We start from the raw sequence: 6,708 nt of genomic DNA on the forward strand, positions 1-6,708 counted from the left end.
CTACTCTTCCTCTTCTTCCTACTCATTTCCTTCTTTTTCCCCCTTTCTTCTTTCTCCTCTTTCTCTTCTTCTCCCTCCTCTTCTTCCTCCTCCTCATCCTCTTCTCCTTTTTCTTAAATCCCTCAGGATGATGGAGGCTGGATTTTATAGTTGTATGTGCAATATGTGGTCTAAAGTAAGATATGGATGCATATAAGGAAACAGATAAACAATCCAATTCTCGATAAAGATACTTCACAATGACCCACCATCCTTCAGTAACTCTCAGGGATTCTTAAGTAAAGTTCTGCTAATTTGTGTTTCTTGGGCTGGGCTTACTTCTCAGGGAAGTTTCTACATGTATATTCCAATTTCAAGGTAAAAAACACCAAACCAGCAGCCATGGAGTTGACTTCGACTCATAGCGACCCCATGAGTGTCAGAGTAGAACTGTGCTCCATAGGGTTTGCAATGGCTGATTTTTTTTTGGAAGTAAATGTCAAGCACTTAACTGTTTATGCCACCCAGGGGTTAATTTCAAGGTAAAGACTGACAAAAAAATCATTGACTTTACATGGAAAAGGAGTCATATGAGGCTTTCATTTGGGAATTCTTGATCATACAACATCCAGTTGTATCTTGGAGTAAATAATTTTCCAAAGGCACCAAGGTTCCACCCTCACATAAGAGACATGTGGTTGTGCTCTCTGTGCTGGGAAGAGGGCTAGGATGCTCACAGAATTGTCACTCTGTCTGTGGAGAGCAGCCCCAAATACAGAACATAGTTTTGGGAAATGATTTGTTAAGAAGTGATTTTAGTTGTTGCTCTAAATGGCAAGGAGGTGCAGGGCAGTGTGGGTTGTCTCGGGGCATTCCCCTTCCTCATCTTCAGAGGAAGGAACCCCTGGAGCGGGACAGCAGCAGTGAGTCTGGTGACCAAGACAGTGCAAAATTTCTGGTGGGGGCCACTGCACCAGAATATAGAGATAATTTCAGGGCAAGTAACATCAGGGCTTGAGTTGGATATGAACTATAGTCTATGGTTTAGGCTAGAATGTGCCAGTAAACTATTACAGGATGGCAAGGGCCAGAGGAAGAAAAATAGTGAGGTCCAGTATTAGTAATTATACCTGGGTCAAGGCATGTATGAATTCTATGAAATTTCTGGTGACTGCTATGAAATTTCTGGTGACTGCATAGAAAGGCAGGTGTTATGGAATTCTTGAGGTAACCATTTAAATATTCAAAAGAAGGTGATGTACATAATTGAAGCTGGGAAGTTTTTGCTGTAAGCCATTTTTCACTAAAAGGTGTTATCCCTTCTGTACTATCACCCAGGCTTTAAGAAAGTTAGAATCCAGACTTTACAGAGTCGTTGAGGCTGGATGAGCCCCCAAAACAATTGCCCTGAGATAATCTTTAAACTTTAAACCAGAACTATCCCCTGAAGTCTTCTTTGAACCAAAAAAAGAAAAGCTTATGTTAATTAGTAACGTACACATGCTTTGAGCATTGAGCTCTTTTAAAGAATTATCTACGTGATATCAAACTGGCAAGTGCAACTCGAAAGGTTAGATGGGAAGCTTACGGGATACTGATTTTAAGATAATGGTGGTGGAATACTGTGGAAAAGGAAAACGAGAATGATAGCACAACTTGAAGAATGTAACCAATGTCACTGAACTGTACATGTAGAAATTGTTGAAATGGTGTATGTTTGGTTATACTTTCACCAAAATAAAAAAAAATTAAAGTAAAAAAGAAAAGAAAAAATATCTGGAAAGAATCTGTATGGTGCTTAATAAATTAAACAGTGACTTCAAAAATAAATAAATTTGATTCCAGTAAAAAAAAAAATCTATATTAATTTTTTTTAAAAAAGGAAAGGTCAAAGTAAAAAGACAAGCCTATTTCAATTTCCTATCAAATTAATATTTAATGTAGATCTTTGTATATGTTTGAAAATGTGATATGCAGTGTATTCAGCTGTTGTTGTTAGCTGCCATCAAGTTGGTTCCAACTCATAGTGACCCTGTGTATAATAGAATGAAACACTGCCCGGTCCTGCCTTGCCCTCACAATCATTATTATGCTTAAGCCCGTTGTTGCAGTCACCGTGTCAATCCATCCCATTGAGGGTCTTCCTCTTTTTCACTGACTCTGTACTTTATCAAGCATAATGTCTTTCTCCAGGGACTGATCCCTCCTGAAAACATGTCCATAGTATGTGAGACGTAGTCTTGCCATCCTTGCTTCTAAACAGCACTTCTTCCAAGACAGATTTGTTTGCTCTTTTGGCAGTCCATAGAATCCTTCACTATTGCAGCTCAAGGCTTGAATTTTTTCTTCAGTTTTTCAGTTTGAGAAATGCAGAGCATGTTCTTCCCTTTTGGTTTTCTATCTCCAGGTCTTTGCATGTCATTATAATATTTTACTTTGTTTTCTCGAGCTGCCCTTTGAACTCTTCTGTCCACTCTTTTAGTTTGTCATGTTTTCCTTTCACTTTAGCTACTTGACATTCAAGAGGAAGTTTCAGAGGCTCTTCTGACATCCATTTTGGTCTTTTCTTTCTTTCTTGTCTTTTTAATGACCTCTTGCTTTTTTCATGTATGTCCTGATGTCATTCCATAACTCATCTGGTCTTCTGTCATTACTGTTCAATGTGTCAAATCTATCCTTGAAATGGTCTCTAAATTCAGGTGGGATATACTCAAGGTCATACTTTGGTTCTTGTCGACTTGTTCTAATTTTCCTCAGTTTCAACTCGAACTTGCATATGAGCAATTGATGGTCTGTTCTGTAGTCGGCCCCTGGCCTTGTTCTGACTGGTGACTTTGCCATTGTCTCTTCCCAAAGATGTAGTCAATTTGATTCCTATGTATTCCATCTGGTGAGGTCCACATGTATAGTTGCCATTTATGCTGATGAAAAAAGGTATTTGCGATGAAGTTGTTGGTCTTGTAAAATTTTATCATGCGATCTCTGGCATCATTTCTATCATCAAGGCAATATTTTCCAACTACCAATCCTTTTTTGCTTCCAACTTTCGCATTCCAATCTCCAGTAATCATAAATGCATCCTGATTGCATTTTGATCAATTTCAGACTGCAGAAGTTGGTAAAAATCTTCAATTTCTTTATCTTTGGTTGGTGTGTAAATTTGAGTAATAGTCCCATTAACTGGTCTTCCTTGTAGGTGTATGGATATTATCCTATCACTGGCAGCATTGTACTTCAGGAAAGATCTTGAAATGTTCTTTTTGACGATGAATGCAACACCATTCCTCAAGTTGTCATTCCCAGCATAGTAGACCATATGATTGTCCAATTCAAAATGGCCAATACCAGTCCATTTCAGCTCACTAATGCCTATGCGTTCCATTTCCTTTTTGATGACTTGCAATTTTCCTAGTTTCATACTTCATACATTCCACATTCTGACTAGTAGTGGATCTTTGCCCCTGTTTCTTCTCATTTTGAGTCATGCCACATCAGCAAATGAAGGTCCCGAAAGCTTGACTCCATCCACTTCACTAAGGTAGACTCTACTTTGAGGAGGCAGCTCTTCCCCACTCATCTTTGGAGTGTCTTCCAACCTGAGGGTCTTATCTTTCGGCACTATATCAGTGTTTCACTGCTATTCATATGGTTTTTACTGGCTAAATCTTTTCAGGAGTAGACTGCCGAGTCCTTCTTCCTAGTCAGTCTTAGTCTGGAAGCTCAGCTGAAGCCTGTTTGCCAAGGATGACCCTGCTGGTATTTGAATGCCAGTGGCATAGCTTCCAGCATTAGAGCAACAGGCAAGTCCCCACAGTACGACAAACTGACAGACATGTGGGGGAGGTATTCAACTACATATTGATTTTACATCTGGTGAACATTAAGGTAACAAGAAGGTTGAGTTTCCTCAAAGATTGTCTCTAAAAAATAAACAGTTTTAACAATAAATAAGCACTGAATATGGGATTTTTTAGAGAAAAAACAGAAGAGGGAAAGGAAATGTGACTATTTTGGAATTGGGCAGGACTTACCGGCTCATTATTTTTGTTTAAAAATAAACAAACATTATTATAATTATTATTATTATAATTACAGATTACAGACACAGATTATATTTACAGAATTTATGTAGCTATATAAAAAGAAATTGCATTAAAAAGTAGAATTTCAGGTAAAAAAATTAAAAAAGAATTTTTAAAGCAACAAAGAGTATTCTCAATTTTATAGCGGTAAATACATCTTTCTAAACAGCTTTTACTCTGTGGTATTTAGACTATTTTGAAATTTTTCACTTACGTGACAATAGCTGAGGCAAAATTTTGTAAATAACTTAGACAGTTAATGCTGGCCATTAGAAATTAATCATTGATTTTCCTTGAGAACTAATTAATACTTAACACTTTAATTCAAACAATATTAATATTTAAAGTATCATTAATTATAAAAAATACATTTATTTAATAAATAGTTTTTCTATAAGAAGTGTTGACATTTTTACCCACCTGGTTGAATTCATTCACTGGCCTATCATTTTCCTGAAACAAAAGTTCATATTCCTTGGCCTGTCCAAATGATCGCTCAGAACCATCACCACCTTCCTTTCCAGCATCATATCTTGCCACTGTTTCATCTCTACACAACCAGTACTCAGGATTTCCAGTCTAGGAAGGCTCCACATATCTTTCTTACGTGGGGTTTTCCCAGATGGTTTGCCTTATGCAAGAAGCAGCTGAACCCAACTATGCTTCAAATATGTATTTTACAAAAATGTCCATGCATCCCCATAAGATCCAAAGGCAGGGATTCTCCCTAAATCTCTAAACTCTCTTATTTTCCACACTATTTCAAAATTTCCCAAACTTTTCCTCCGAAGGACCTAACACAGTTAGGTTGAGTCATCTTTGTTTCATAGTATACGGTACATTCACTTTTAGCTCTATTATAAGATCCATGAGAGCAGGGATGTTACTGTTTTCATTTGCTATGGCACCACAAATTACTAGCACTTCATAATTTTCTAAATATTAGCAGACTGTGAAATGAATGACTAAATTCCACGTAGAGAACCAATTCATTGCACTTCAACTAGACTAGGAGAAATTGTTCTTTGCCAAGCAGGCGAAGCAGAACTGAGAGACATGAGTGTCACTGATGATGAAATAAAGGGGCTGAATGTTGGGAAACATGTGGCCATGAGCACAGGGTGTCCACCACCCAGTGGCCTGGATTTGCAACCAGCATCATCCAAACAGTCACAATCATAAAGGTTGAATTAAAGGCAAAGAAGGAGCTCACCAAAATGAGGATGGTGAGTGTGGCTCTGACCTTGTGGGAAGGTCTGGGGCAGAGGCTGTTGTTGTGAATGTGTTAGACTTGCTGTTTATGCCTGTGCAAGACAAGAACCATGGAGCCACTGGCCCAGACTATGAAGCCCAAACTCATAACGTCAGGGAAAAAATATAAGAGCATAGTTAATAAGCTAAATCTCTTTCACGTGTTCCAGGAACAATATCTGTGTTTTTTCACACTCAGGTTGTTTCTGTCCAATGGACCATTCACTACTAGAGGAACACAAATATTTATCAAGAGATGCAGGATCCAGCAGAGGAAACAGCAGAAGTCAATGAAATTTGGAAATCTAATCTTGAGCTCTAAATACCTACAAAGACTGAGGTTAAGTTTAATGGCCTAGAAGCTATTGAGGAGGCAGATAGTGCTGAAGGAAACTCCTGTGGCCGCTCTGTGATAATAAGAGGCCACATTTACACCAAGCATCATTCAGGAAATATCTCAACCGCAAAGCTGCCAGGTCTGAGGGATTCCTTTGGAGAAGAGGATCAAGGAGTTGGCCAAGGCCAGTTGGTTGAGAATCAGGTATTGAGACCTTTGAAGTTATAAAAACAAAGAAGTAAGAAATTCCCCAGGATCCCAACTCTAGTCTGAATAAGGAAGACGATCTCAATTTCCAATTTTCCAGAACTCATCCTATCAATATCTACGTGTTATGGATTGAATTGTGTCCCCCCAAAATATATGTTGTAAATCCTAACTTCTATGCCTATGGTTATAATCTTATTTGGGAATGAGTTGTCCTTGTTATGTTAGTAAGGCAGGTTTAGTGTAGGGTGTATTTTGAGTCAATCTCTTTTGAGATATATAGAGATTAAATAGAAAAGCAAGAAGAGAGGTGGGGGAAGATTGGTGCCAATCCACATGGAGATCTCCAAGCAACCAGGAAACAGAAGCTGAAGAAACGAGGAACTTCCCTCCTGAGCTGACAGAGACAGAAAGCCTTCCCCTAGGCCAATGCCCTGAATTTGGACTTCTAACCTCCTAAACTGTGAGAAAATAAATTTCTGTTTATTAAAGCTACCCACTGTGGTATTTCTATTAAAAAAAAAATTTTTTTTTTTTTTTAGCATTAGATAAGTAAGACAGCTACCATATTTCAGAGCCTTCTATGTTGTTTATACTGATGTTGTTTTCAAGTGTCCCAATAAGTTCTGTGTTTTTTTTTTCTTTTTAATTGCAGATTTTGTGCAGCTTGGTGGTTTTTATGAACACATAGGTTACATTATAGTAAAACTAACTATATCAAGTTTTCTCCATGATATATTTGTTGTTGTTGTTGTTAGGTGCCACTGAGTCAGTTCTGACTCATAGTTACACTATGGACAGCAGAACGAAACACTGCATCATCCTCACAATTGTTGTTATGCTTAAACCCAT

At 38.0% G+C, this 6,708-nt stretch overlaps 1 pseudogene; it reads right to left on the bottom strand.

The window, feature by feature from the left end:
* Nucleotides 1-4,469: 4,469 nt before the first annotated feature.
* LOC126085006 (vomeronasal type-1 receptor 1-like) lies at nt 4,470-6,367 on the bottom strand (annotated as a pseudogene).
* Nucleotides 6,368-6,708: the final 341 nt, after the last annotated feature.

The sequence above is a fragment of the Elephas maximus genome, chromosome 11, assembly GCF_024166365.1.
Source record: "Elephas maximus indicus isolate mEleMax1 chromosome 11, mEleMax1 primary haplotype, whole genome shotgun sequence".
NCBI classification, from domain to species: domain Eukaryota; kingdom Metazoa; phylum Chordata; class Mammalia; order Proboscidea; family Elephantidae; genus Elephas; species Elephas maximus.